Source organism: Muntiacus reevesi, chromosome 9 (assembly GCF_963930625.1).
Source record: "Muntiacus reevesi chromosome 9, mMunRee1.1, whole genome shotgun sequence".
Classification (NCBI taxonomy): Eukaryota; Metazoa; Chordata; class Mammalia; order Artiodactyla; family Cervidae; genus Muntiacus; species Muntiacus reevesi.
Window position 1 is genome coordinate 618,304 of NC_089257.1, and position 12,383 is coordinate 630,686.

The 12,383-nt window shown below is 40.2% G+C and overlaps 1 long non-coding RNA gene across 2 annotated transcripts in view; it reads right to left on the reverse strand.

Annotated features, from left to right (window-relative positions):
• The window catches only part of LOC136174544 (uncharacterized), a 38,116-nt gene extending 34,867 nt beyond the window's left edge, over positions 1-3,249 (reverse strand). For both annotated transcript variants that reach the window (XR_010664404.1, XR_010664405.1), the window contains exons 1-2: positions 3,150-3,249; positions 2,081-2,134 (exon numbers count right to left, since the gene is read on the reverse strand). This is a non-coding gene — a long non-coding RNA (uncharacterized lncRNA). The remainder of the gene's footprint in view (positions 1-2,080; positions 2,135-3,149) is intronic.
• Positions 3,250-12,383: the final 9,134 nt, after the last annotated feature.

Sequence of the window (12,383 nt, forward strand, 5' to 3'; positions counted from 1 at the left end):
GTTTACTAATTCTTTTCTCTGTCCTGTCCATACCCTCATTGAACTCGTCCAGTGAGTTTTTTTCTAGTTATTGCATTTTTCAGTTAAAAAATTTCCATTTGGTTTTCTCTATTTCTTCTATTTCTTTTCTTTGAATTTTTATCTATAAACTTGTTTTAAGTATGTTCATAATTGCTTGTTGTTACATTTTTCTAACAGCCACTTAAAAATTCTTATCAGATAATTCTAACAACAGTGTAATTCTGGTATGAGCATCTATTCATTGTCTTTTCTCATGCAGGTTGAGATTTTCCTGGTTATTTTTTGGATGAGTGATTTTCAGTTGTATCGTGGACACCACTTTGCAAATAAAGGTCCGTACAATCAAAGTTATGGTTTTTCTAGTAGTCATGTACAGATGGGAGCTGGACTATAAAGAAGGCTGAGCACTGAAGAACTGATGCTTTTGAACTGTGGTGCTGGAGAAGACTCTTGAGAGTCCCTTGGACTGTAAGGAGATCAAACCATTCAATCTTAAAGGAAATCACCCCTGAATATTCATTGGAAGGACTGATGCTGAAGTTGAAGGTCCAATATTTTGGCCATCTGATGTGAATAGATGACTCACTAGAAAAGACCCTGATGCTGGGAAAGACTGAAGGCAAAAGGAGAAGGGAGTAGCAGAGGATGAGATGATTAGATGGCATCACTGACTCAATGGACATGAATCTGAGCAAACCTGGGAGAGTGGAGGACAGTCGAGCCTGGCATGCTGCAGTCCATGGGGTTGCAAACAGTCAGACCCAGCTTAGCAACTGAACGACAACATGACTGAGAAAATAGGCTTTCCTTGTTTTTTTTTGTCTGTGCTTAATGGTGTTTTTGGGTTACAGGCTTCTTGAGCACTCAGTTCTGGAGATGTGAAGAAAAACAAAGAAATAAAATGCCCCAGGAAACTCACCACCATGTCATTCTTTGGATTTCAAGGTCCCTAGCTCTTCTGCCTTCTGAAAATCTTTCAGTCTTCTTTGTCCTAAGTTTTAGCTGTAACTAGTGGCAGGAATAGAGAAAAGTCTATCTACTTCACCTTGTCCAAAACTGGAAAGTAGAATTAAATGAGATCTAAACTCTTAGATAATGGTAGATCTCATCAGAAGGATAGTAACGTGACCAGTAACATATATATTCTCAGAAACACTTTATTCCTTCTCAGTAACCATATCGGATTAGCAGAAAAGGGGGTTAGGAATCTAGATCTTAACATCAGAAAATTGGGAATGAGGAGTGGAAACTTGGGTTCATTGTCTGCTTTATGCAAGGCTCTTAGTACAATTCTTGTTGAGGTCAGGTAGATCTTAAATAAGGGAAGACAATAATAGAATTGAGGAGTCAGAAACATTCCTGGACCAAGCTTTAATCCTGTTGGTTTAATTCCTAATCTGGTTCCATCATCCAAAAATGTGGGCGGCTCATGAAAAAGGAAGTAACCTGCCAGATTTGATGAGTTGATTGGGATGACAGTGCCACGTCTGTAGGATGATTTCAAGAACATAGTGCCATTATGATCACTGTCCACAATGCCGTACAGTCTGCAGATTTTCCTGAATATTATTCCCACAATCTGACCATTTCATTTGGGACCACTGTCATCATCAGCTCAGCTCAAAATAATTTACAGATGCCCAAAAGGGATTTTTACACCTAGTTCCAACTCAGAGTATATTTCTTGGGAGTATGACTAGGTTGCAGTGGTTTGGGGTTATTTAAATATAGCTGATAGATTCATAATCTTTGCTCTATTTAACTTTAATATAGTTGATACTTCCAGGTGGCAAGTGGAGAATGCAGAAATTATTACATAATCATTTCAGGACACTTTCATTACCTCTCTGTCATTTGGGGAGTTCATAATGGAGGTGGTTAAAGTCCTCTCCTTTTTATATTTAGATACCTATTTTATATTTAGATTCATACTGATGTTTAACAGAAAACAACAAAGTTCTATAAAGCAATTATCCTTCAATTAAAAAATAAATAAACTTATAAAAAGAAATTGCAACATTTTAGTCATTTATTTGCTTAAGCAGCCTTTAGTTCTTACCCCCAACATTCTTGCTTCCTGTCTTATCCACACAAGATCTCGTGGCATTTTTCACTAAGGATACAAGAGAGAAATGAGAAGATAAATGCTTCTTTTTTATAGGAAAGTATGGAAACAAAATAAATACTACTTATGTCCTTGAGTAAGATGCTTAAAATTGAGGGAAATTTAATCCTACAGCTGCTCATTTTTCACTGTTTCATAATTCCCTGAGAGATGTTTTTCATCAAACCACCAATATCACTATCTTGAAAAATCCAGTAATTAATTCTCAAATACTTTTGTTCATTTAACAACCTTAAATAGGACTCTGTGTGTGTGTGTTAGTTGCTTAGTTGTGTCCAACTCTTTGCAACCCCAAGGACTGTAGCCCACCAGGCTCCTCTGTCCATGGAATTCTCCAGGCAAGAATACTGGAGTGAGCAGCCATTCCCTTCTCCAGGGGATCTTGCCTACCCAGGGACTGAACCCTCATCTCCTGCATTGCTGGCAGACTCTTTACAGTGTGAGCAGCCAGGGAAGCCCAAGAAGGACTGTGAAAACCAGCTGCTCCAGTCCATCAGCCCCTCTAAGTATTACCCACATCCCCACATTTACAGGGTCAAAAAAGTTGGATTTTTTGTCTTGCTGAATTTCTCATGGCACCTGGCTAACTTCTTGCCTTTAGATTATGTAATTACATCTGTTCATACAATACAATAAATGTACACATGTACCTTCCTTTTGCTATTGCTAGCAAGAGATGGTTTTTTTCTTGCAACCAAATTGTCTTTTTTTTTTTTTTTTTAATTACCTTGTCCTCTAATTTTTCTCAAATGGCAATCTACTCTCACAATTTAATCTCCCGAATCTCCAATGTCTGGCACCTTTTCTCCCCCGTCAACCTCTTTATTTTATAGCCGTATCAGAAATATAAGACTGTCTTTAATTTCACTAATAAACTTTTCCTTCCATTTACACGAACTCTTAAGGTCTGAGTTCTCTTAGCTGGCCTCCTGAAGCCTGAGACCGAAAGAGGCAGAAAAGTGCAGCAGAAAGAGTCAAATCTGAGTTCAAATCTTGTCCTTACCCATATCCTTTATTCTCTCAGAGGGTGGTTCCTCAGCAGCAAAACCCCTCTAGAATTGCGCAGGGGGGCAAATAAGACTGACCGGTGCAAAAGGGAAACTCCAGAAGACCTTGCGTGGGAACGCCCGCCCTCGGCAAGGTCTACACCGACCGTGGGCCGCTGCCCCCTGAATCGCAGGGCGGCAGCACTGGCCGGCCCGCATCCCCCTCGCGCGGGTCCAAGCAGCAGTTGAGGCGAGAGGGCGGCTTCCGCCGGCGGCGCGAGGGCCCGGGACGCGTGCGCCGGGAGGTGGCGCCTGCAGGTTCCCGGGACGCGGATGAGGGTGGGATGGAGCGGCAGAGGAGAAGGGAATGGCAGCCCGCCCCGACCTCCTGCCTGGAGAACCCCACGGACGAGGGGCCTGGCGGGCCATGGTCCAGGGGGTCGCAGAGCCGGACACGACGGGAGTGACCAAGCACGCACGTAGGCGGCGAACAGAGGCAAACCCTTTGCTGCCTGTGCTGGCGCCACACTCTGCCTTTGCGAGCATCACGGTCTGGGCCACGCCTGGTTGTTCCCTGACTGCTTCAGCAGAGACACCTCCATCAAACACAGGCCTCCTCTCCTCCTCCTGCTAGGTTTGTACTACCAACGGTCTTTCTGCTTTTAATTTTCACAAGTTGTACCGAGAAGAGAACTGCTCACCAAAGCTGAGTTCTAGGTTTTATTAGAAGCATGGGTGCTTCGGCAAAATATTTATCTTTCTTTTCCCTTTGTTTGTTTTTCTGTACAATGAGATAATATATTTTCTGTGTACCTCCCGTGTTCACACTAAGTGACTCTGAGAACTGAAATCGGGTTATACAAGTTTAAAATATGCTGTAAACAGGTCCCAACAACTAATATATTAGAATTCTAGCTTGGAAGCCATCTCCATGATGATATGATACTGGGTACCATCAGTTCAGTTCAGTCGCTCAGTCGTGTCCAACTCTTTGTGACCCCATGGACTGCGGGCCTCCCTGTCCATCACCAATTCCTGGAGCATGCTCAAACCCATGTCCATTGAGTCGGTGATGCCATCCAACCATCTCATCCTCTGTCATCTCCTTCTCTTCCTGCCCACAATCCCTCCTAGCATCAGGGTCTTTTCCACTGAGTCAGCTCTTTGCATCAGGTGGCCAAAGTATTGGAGTTTCAGCCTCAGCATCAGTCTTTCCAGTGAACACCCAGGACTGATCTCCTTTAGGATGGACTGGTTGGATCTCCTTGCAGTCCAAGGAACTCTCAAGAGTCTTCTCCAACACCACAGTTCAAAAGCATCAATTCTTCGGCGCTCAGCTTTCTTTATAGTCAAACTCTCAATTCATACATGCTTTTTAATATGCTGTCTAGGTTGGTCATAACTTTCCTTCCAAGGAGTAAGCGTCTTTTAATTTCATGGCTGCAATCACCATCTGCACTGATTTTGGAGCCTGGAAAAATAGTCAGCCACTGTTTCCAGTGTTTCCCCATCTATTTGCCATGAAGTGATGGGACCAGATGCCATGACCTTAGTTTTCTGAATGTTGAGCTTCGAGCCAACTTTTTTACTCTCTTCTTTCACTTTCATCAAGAGGCTGTTTATTTAGTTCTTCTTCACTTTCTGCCATAAGGGTGTTGTCACCTCCATATCTGCAAAGTAGAGGCCAAACCCTAACTGGAATGGATTCAAGAGAGAATGGGTGAGAAGAGATAGTTTGGGAATAGTCAAAATGGAAAGTTTTTTTGAGTTTCGTTTTTAAACAAAGGAAAGAAATGTTTTCAAAGAAAGGAAAGTGGTCAGGAGGTTTTTGTTTTAAACAGGAGAAACAACATCCTTTATATATTTGTGAGAGTGATCCAGAAGAGAGGGAAGACCTGAAGTCATCAAATGAAGTGAGGATGGAGTGGGAAGTCTTTTTGACTGTCTCCTGGAATCTGCATTTTATTGGGCACAGAAATCTGTATATCTCTAACCTCTTCACAGGAAACATTCTGTACCTCCTTTTCCTGAAAACCTTCCTTTCTTTTGAGGGCAAGACTTTTCTAAGCATTTGCTCACTTTCTGGAACCAAGAGTCCTTAGGTAGGGTGAATGATGAATACATTTTCTGTGAATTCTACTGAAACTGCAAGACCCACACTGCCCTTCAGTAGCCACATGTAGCAATTAAGCCTTTGAAATGTAATTTGTCTGAGCTGACATGTTAAAATGAGCACAAAATTTTTGAAGACTGGATATGATAAAAAAGAGCGTAAAATATCTAAATATTTTTGAAATGTATGGTTAATGAAATATATTATTAAACTTAATTTCACCTATTTCTGTTCACTTTCTTAGTGTGGCTACTAGAAAATTTTAAATTACACATGTAGCTCATGTTATTTTTTGTTGGATAGAGGCACTCTAGATCTTTTCACTCTCCTATAAGCCTCTTCCTTCTTTCAGTTCATCTCTTCTTGATGTCTTCTGTCTGCATTTACATGAAATCTTAACAAGGCCCAAAAGGCACCATGTGAGCTGGCTCTGCCTGTCTTTCCAACTTTGTCCTTAATCACCTTCCTTTTTAATCAATGAGTTCTAGACATGCTATCCTCTCAGACCAGCCAATCTCTCTCCTTTCTCAGGATTTTATTCTATTGCCTCTGCTTGGAGTACTTGTCTTCTGACTTGGAAAATGGCTTGAAAAACCACCTTCTTAGATAAGCACTTATTTTATATCTAAAATAGTGCCAGCTATCCACACCATCTCTCTTTCCATTATCCTAGTCATTTCCTAAAAAGCATTTTCTAATGCCATGCTTCCTAAAATTCTCCTGCAAAGTCATTAAAACAAACAAACAAACAAACATATGTATCATTTATCTTCTCCTTGACTCCATTAGAGCAGGGATCTTTTCTGTCTTGTTTACAACCAGGATCTAAAACAAGGGTGCATATCTAAATAGATGATACATGAGCACAAGCAATAAAAATTGATTATATCTATGATAACATAGGAATACTTAAGTATTTTAGTCAAATTTGGTACATGTCTGTTTAGGTAGTATGTTATTGGAAATTATAGAAACTAAAAATAAGTGGTTAAAGCTGCTTTAAGTAATTATGGCTGAAACAGCTTGCTTTCTCACCACTGTCTGTCTGTTCCTTTAGTTTCAGCACTTGACTCTCCTAGTTCTCTGCGCACGCTTTGTGGACTCCTTTCCAAGGCCTTAAATGAAATTCTTCCCTAGGATCTTCCATTTTCACTCTTGTCAAAAATCATAATTAGAAAAGACCCTTTGTCTCTGATTTTAAGGCCATTCGATGAGGTCTGGATTCTCTGAGACCATCTGGCCCTTACTTTGTAACCTTTCATACCTGGTTTCTCATGGACATTTGATTGCTGAATCTGGGCTTTCTTGATTAGAAATGCCATTTGCATATATGGAGTGCACCATAATCCTATAAATAACTTCCAAAGCTAAATTACCATTTTAGAATTCTCTACTGAATTCCTAGTCTCATATTTCCAACTTCCTAATAAATGCTTCTACATAGATTTTCCAAAAGCACCTCAGATTAAAAAAAATCCCATCTAAATGCATCATCTGCCTATGATAAACCTTTTCTTTCCCCTCTATTCCAGCTAACTCCCAAGCCCCAGCACTGGTATCACTTGCAAATATAACCAATCTCCAAATTCTTCTGATTTTTTTTTTCATATACATCACGAACTTTTCACTCCTTGTCTTCATCTCCCATATTCTAGCTGTAATATGAATCATCTCTCCTCTAGAAAATTGCAGCAATTGTCTAACCTAGATATCCTATTTTTAGTACAACGGCCACCTCAGTTACATTCTTCACATTCCCACTTCAAGAACTAACCAAAAGTCTGTGTTTCCACAGTACTCTATCATGGACTGGAATTCCAGTGCCTTAGCATGTCATTCAAATCATATTTTATTTTCCCCTTGTCGACTGTACAGCCTCACTTCCTACCTTCTCTCCACAGATGCTGTGGTTCATTTATCAAACTACTTTCCATTCTACAAATAAGCCATACCGTCTTCCTTTGGTCAGAGCAGGTCAAGTAGCCATTGACTATGAACTCATTTTAATTAAATCTCTATATTTGAATGAATCTACTAAGTCTAGTAAGTAGGGAGATACCATTATCAGACATTAGAACTCATATGTGTGTGTGTGTGTGTGTGTGTGTGTGTGTGTGTGTAGTATTATTTTCCTCTTCCACTCAATTTCAGGGGCTGGCTCATAATATTTAATGACTGAAAACATTTTGTTTTCTTAAAATGTATGGGCTTAATGTCAGTTCAGATAGTTTGAGTTCTTAAAAGTTTGGTTGATTAATAAAACTGAGGCACTAGGGTCAAATTATCTGTGTGGTTTTTTTTTTTCCCCTTATTGGTTTCTTTTATAGAATTGTCTCTCTGGGAAGTTTTTTCATATTCAAGATACTATAATCTTTATTGATGACTATCCCTGTTATCTGACACATTTGTTTTGAGTAAAACTGAAAAGTCCTAGGCCTAACTTGGTGTGATATCCTGTTCTTCTAGACTAAAACTCATTTTATTTCTTCACAAAATGTGAACCCTGTTTTTACATCCTATCTTCTATCAATCACTTGTGCTGTGAAGTGAAAGTGAAAGTTGCTCCCTCGTGTCCGACTCTTTGTGACCCCATGGACTATATATAGTCCATGGAATTCTCCAGGCCAGAATACTGGAGTGGGTTTGCCTTTCCCTTCTCCAGGGGATCTTCCCAACCCAGGGATCAAACCCAGGTCTCCCACATTGCAGGCAGATTCTTTACCAGCTGAGCCACAAGAGAAGCCCAAGAATACTGGAATGGATAGCCTAGTATTCTTTATTTGTGCTTTTATATGAATGAATTTCAGAATCATTCTGATTGGGATTACTATTGGGACTACTATTAGTCTATTCCCGTGAGAACCTAGGATTAGAAAGAATGATTATCTGGGGGAACTGTGGTCTGACTCAGACATACATGGACCACCTAAAAGTAGGCCTCTTTTATCATCTGGTTCCTAATCCCCTCCTGCTGCTGAGAGTCCGACGCTCAGTCCTTCCTTCAGTTCTGATGTTCCCAGGTAGCAGAATTTTCCTCATAAATTCCTAACCCCATACTCCTTTGGAGAAAAGATATGCTCTCTCTGTTGGACCCTGGTACTGCCTTTGGATTTTTTGTTAAGTGTGAGTCTGTGGCATGAGCCTTAAAAACAGTCGACATGGAAATTAATTGCTGGGTAGTAGCAGGGACGGGGGAGCCTGGTGGGCTGCCCTCCATGGGGTCGCAGAGTCGGCACGACTGAGCGACTCAGCAGCAGCAGCAGCAGCGTTACTCACTCAGCCGTGTCCGACTCTTTGCGACCCCATGGGCTGTATCCCGCCAGGCTCCTCTGTCCATGGGATTCTCCAGGCAAGAACCCTGGAGTGGGTTGGCATTCCCTGCTCCAGGGGATCTTTCTGACCCAGGGATCGAACCCGGGTCTCCTGCACTGCAGGCAGATTCTTTACCGTCTGAGCTATCTGGCCCTGAGATTTTGTTTGTTGGGAGCTTTTCGATTATTGATTCAACATCCTTGCCTGTTACTGGTCTGCTCAGATTCTCTATCACTTCATGGTTCAGTCTTAGTAAGTTGTAGTTTTCTGGGACTTTATCCATCTCTTCTAAGCTATCTAATTTGTTGGCATGTGATTGTTCATAGTGTTCTCTTATCGTCTTTTATAATTCGCATCAGCTGTAATGTCTCTTTTTATAATTTTATTAATTTGAAGCATCTATTTTTTCTTAGTTTAGCTCAGACTAAGAAAAATTGTGTTTTTTTTCAAAAGTCTAAATCTTAGTTTTGTTCATCTTTTCTACTGTCTTTCTAGCCTCTTATTTACTTCTGCTCTAATCTTTACTATATTCTTTCTATTAACTTTGGGTTTAGTTTGTTCTTTTTCTGTCTCTGAGTTGTAGGATTAGATGTGTACTTGAGATCTTTTAATGTAGGCATTCATTTCTATAAACTTCTCTCTTACAATGGCTTTCACTGCATCCATTTTAACATGTTGCATTTACACTTCTATTTATCACAAAATATTTATTTCCCTTTTGATTTCTTGACACTTTGTTCAGAAGCATTTTTTTCATTTTGTGTAAAATTTACAGCTTTCCTCAATTTCTTTGTAGTTTTATACCGTTGTGATTAGAAAGGATATTTGGTATGTTTCAATCTTCTTAAGTTTGTGAAGATTAGTTTTTTTTGACACAGTATATGATCTATCCTGGAAAATGTTCTATGCTCCCTTGAGATGAATGTATTCTGCTGCTGTTGGATATGATCTTCTGTATATATGTTAGGTTCAATTGTTCTAAAGTATAGTTCAAGTGCATTATTTCCTTACTGACTTTCTGTCTGGATAATCTATCCATTATTGCTATTAATTTCATTGCTGTCTATTTTTGCCTTGAGATCTGTTAATAATGTTTAATATATTCAGGAACTTCAAAGTCACATTACAAAGGAGCATGCAAATGGGGATGTGAAGAATTTGTGATCGTTGTGCAATGTACCACTTAACCAGTTCTGTCTCCTTTCTCTTGGCCTGTTTGCAAACTTAGCTTTCCCCGACCTAAGGCATAAATCATATAAGTTAGCATATGCTCTAGTGCCTACATTTTCATGTCCTGTTAAGTATTTTTAACTTCCTGCAATTTGGCCCAAGAGGTAAGTACTGAGACTTTATTATTTGCCCTTTCCATCACTGACTTATTTGACTAACTTGAATCCCTATCTTGGGACTCCTTTAGTTTCATGATACTATAATTCCTTAATTTTCTTTTTTCCCCCCTATAACCACTTCCCAGATTCTGCTGCATCTTCTTTCTGGTCATGATCTTAAAGTTAGTTTTTTTCAGAGTTCTTCCCTTAGTAGTCTTTAACTATTCACTCAATACTTTCATCCTGTTTGGTGTCATCCATCCTCATACTTTTAAAACCAATTGAAATTGTTAGTCGCTCAGTCATGTCCAACTCTTTGTGACCCCATGGACTGTAGCCCGCTGGGCTCCTCTGTCCGTAGAATTCTCCAGGCAACGATACTGGAGTGGGTTGCCTCTTCCTTCTTCAGGGGATCTTCCCAACCGAAAGATCAAACTCGGGCCTCCTGCATTGCAGGCAGATTCTTTACTGTCTGAGTCGCCAGGGAAGCCCTTAGAAATAATTGGGCTGAAATAAATATACCAGAGGCTATCCATATCAAGTATACAGTTAGATGAATTAAGCAAATTGAAAATCCATGTGCCCTTCACCCAGTTTACTAAAGAATCACTCACTGGCTCTGTGGTATCACAACCCAGATCTTTTCTGGTTTTAACTTCGACAGGGCTCACACAGAGCAGAGAGGTCCCACGTTGTCTTTACCCAGTACCCCAGTGGTTACGTCTTATGTAGTACAGGGCAATATTCAAACTAGGTATTTCATGTTGGTGCTATGTGTGTGCAGTCCTATGCCATTTTATCACGTATGTACAGATTTCCTCTGCCACCTGAAAGTAGAGTGTTCCCATGAAACCTTCTGTAAGCTGAAACGGCGTCAAGTGAAGACTCAATTACCTTAGGATACATCTTACTAACAGATACACAAAATAAATCTAGATAAAGCATAAATGCTCAGAGACACAATTCAAAGCTATGGTGACTTGATGCTGAGATGCTGAGTTCTGGAGAGGGAACTTGGCAGTACCTCTCTTGCTGCTTGAAGTGCTTGCTGCAAAATAAACACTGGATGCTATTTTTGCTTTCTGCCCTTTTTTTTTTCTTTCACAAAATTGAAAACACTCTTCAGATTTCTTTCAATTAGGTGAAAACAGGTTCTAATGTAGGTCTTTCATAAAAGTGAACATAAAGTGAACTATTAAAAAGTGGGGGATGCCTGCAGAGTCATGTGACATCTACAGCAGTCAAGACCCAGAGCTATTCCATTACCACAAAGATGGCCCTCACCTGCTCTTTGCAGCCACACCCAGCTCCACCACCCTCAATCAGTAATCTGTCTCCCGCTATCTCCGTTTTTGCCATCCAAGGATATTTATACAGCAGACCCTTGAGCAACATCAGGGATTGGTTCCAGGACTCACCAGGGACACCAAAATCCACAGATGTTCAAATCCCACAGTTGACTCTGCATCTATGAATTCAACGAACCACAGTTCATGCAGTACTGTAGTATTTATTGAGAAAAAAGTCTGTGTGTAAGTGGACCTATGCAGTTCAAAACTGTATTATCCAATGGTCAACTGCATGTGCTGTGCTGTGCGCAGTCAGGTCTGATTCTTTGCGACCCCATAAACTGCATCCTGCCAGGCTCCTCTGTCCATTGGGATTCTCCAGGCAAGAATACTGGAGTGGTTGCCACGCCCTCCTCCAGGGGATCCTCCCAACCCAGGGATCAAACCCAGGTCTTCTGCATTGCAAGCCAATTTTTTTACCATCTGAGCCACCAGGGAAGTCCAAAAACAAACAAACAAAAAATGTGGAATGATACAGTACGTGATCTTTTTGAGATTGGCTTTCACTCAGAGTAATGCTCTTGGGATCCATTCAAGTTACTGTATTTGCTAATGGCATTTTGTTAAGAATTTTTTTTTGCATTCTAATGAAAGATATGGTCTGTAATTTTCTTCTTTTGGTATTGCTTTTTTACTATTTTACCATCATGGTAACAGTGTTTTGCCTGTTCTGTTTTCAGGAAGAGATTATGTAGAATTGGTATTACTTTTTCTTAAAATAGTCCATAGAATTCTCCAGTGGAACCACATAGGCTTGAAAAATTATTTGCAGGTAGTTTTAAAATATAAATCAGATTTGAAAAATATCTATAAGAATATTGAAAAGTTCTATTTCACTTTAGCAAGTTGTGGCAGCTTGCACTTGTCAAGGAATTGATTCATTCAAGCAAACTGTCAAATTTATGCATAGAGTTGTTTGTAGTGTTCCCTTACCATCCTTTCCGCTCACCACAGGTGGAAAATGCTTTCTATTTCGCTTGAACTGATGATATTCTACACATGGTGGAAACTATCTTAGAGTATGGGTAAAGGGTCCCAACTGAGAGATCAGCACCCAGGAGTGCTACAGCGTCCAAATACATCACCATGTGATGAAGAAACATGTCATCTGCTTGATTTTACAGAAAAAAAATGGGGGATTTTCAAGTC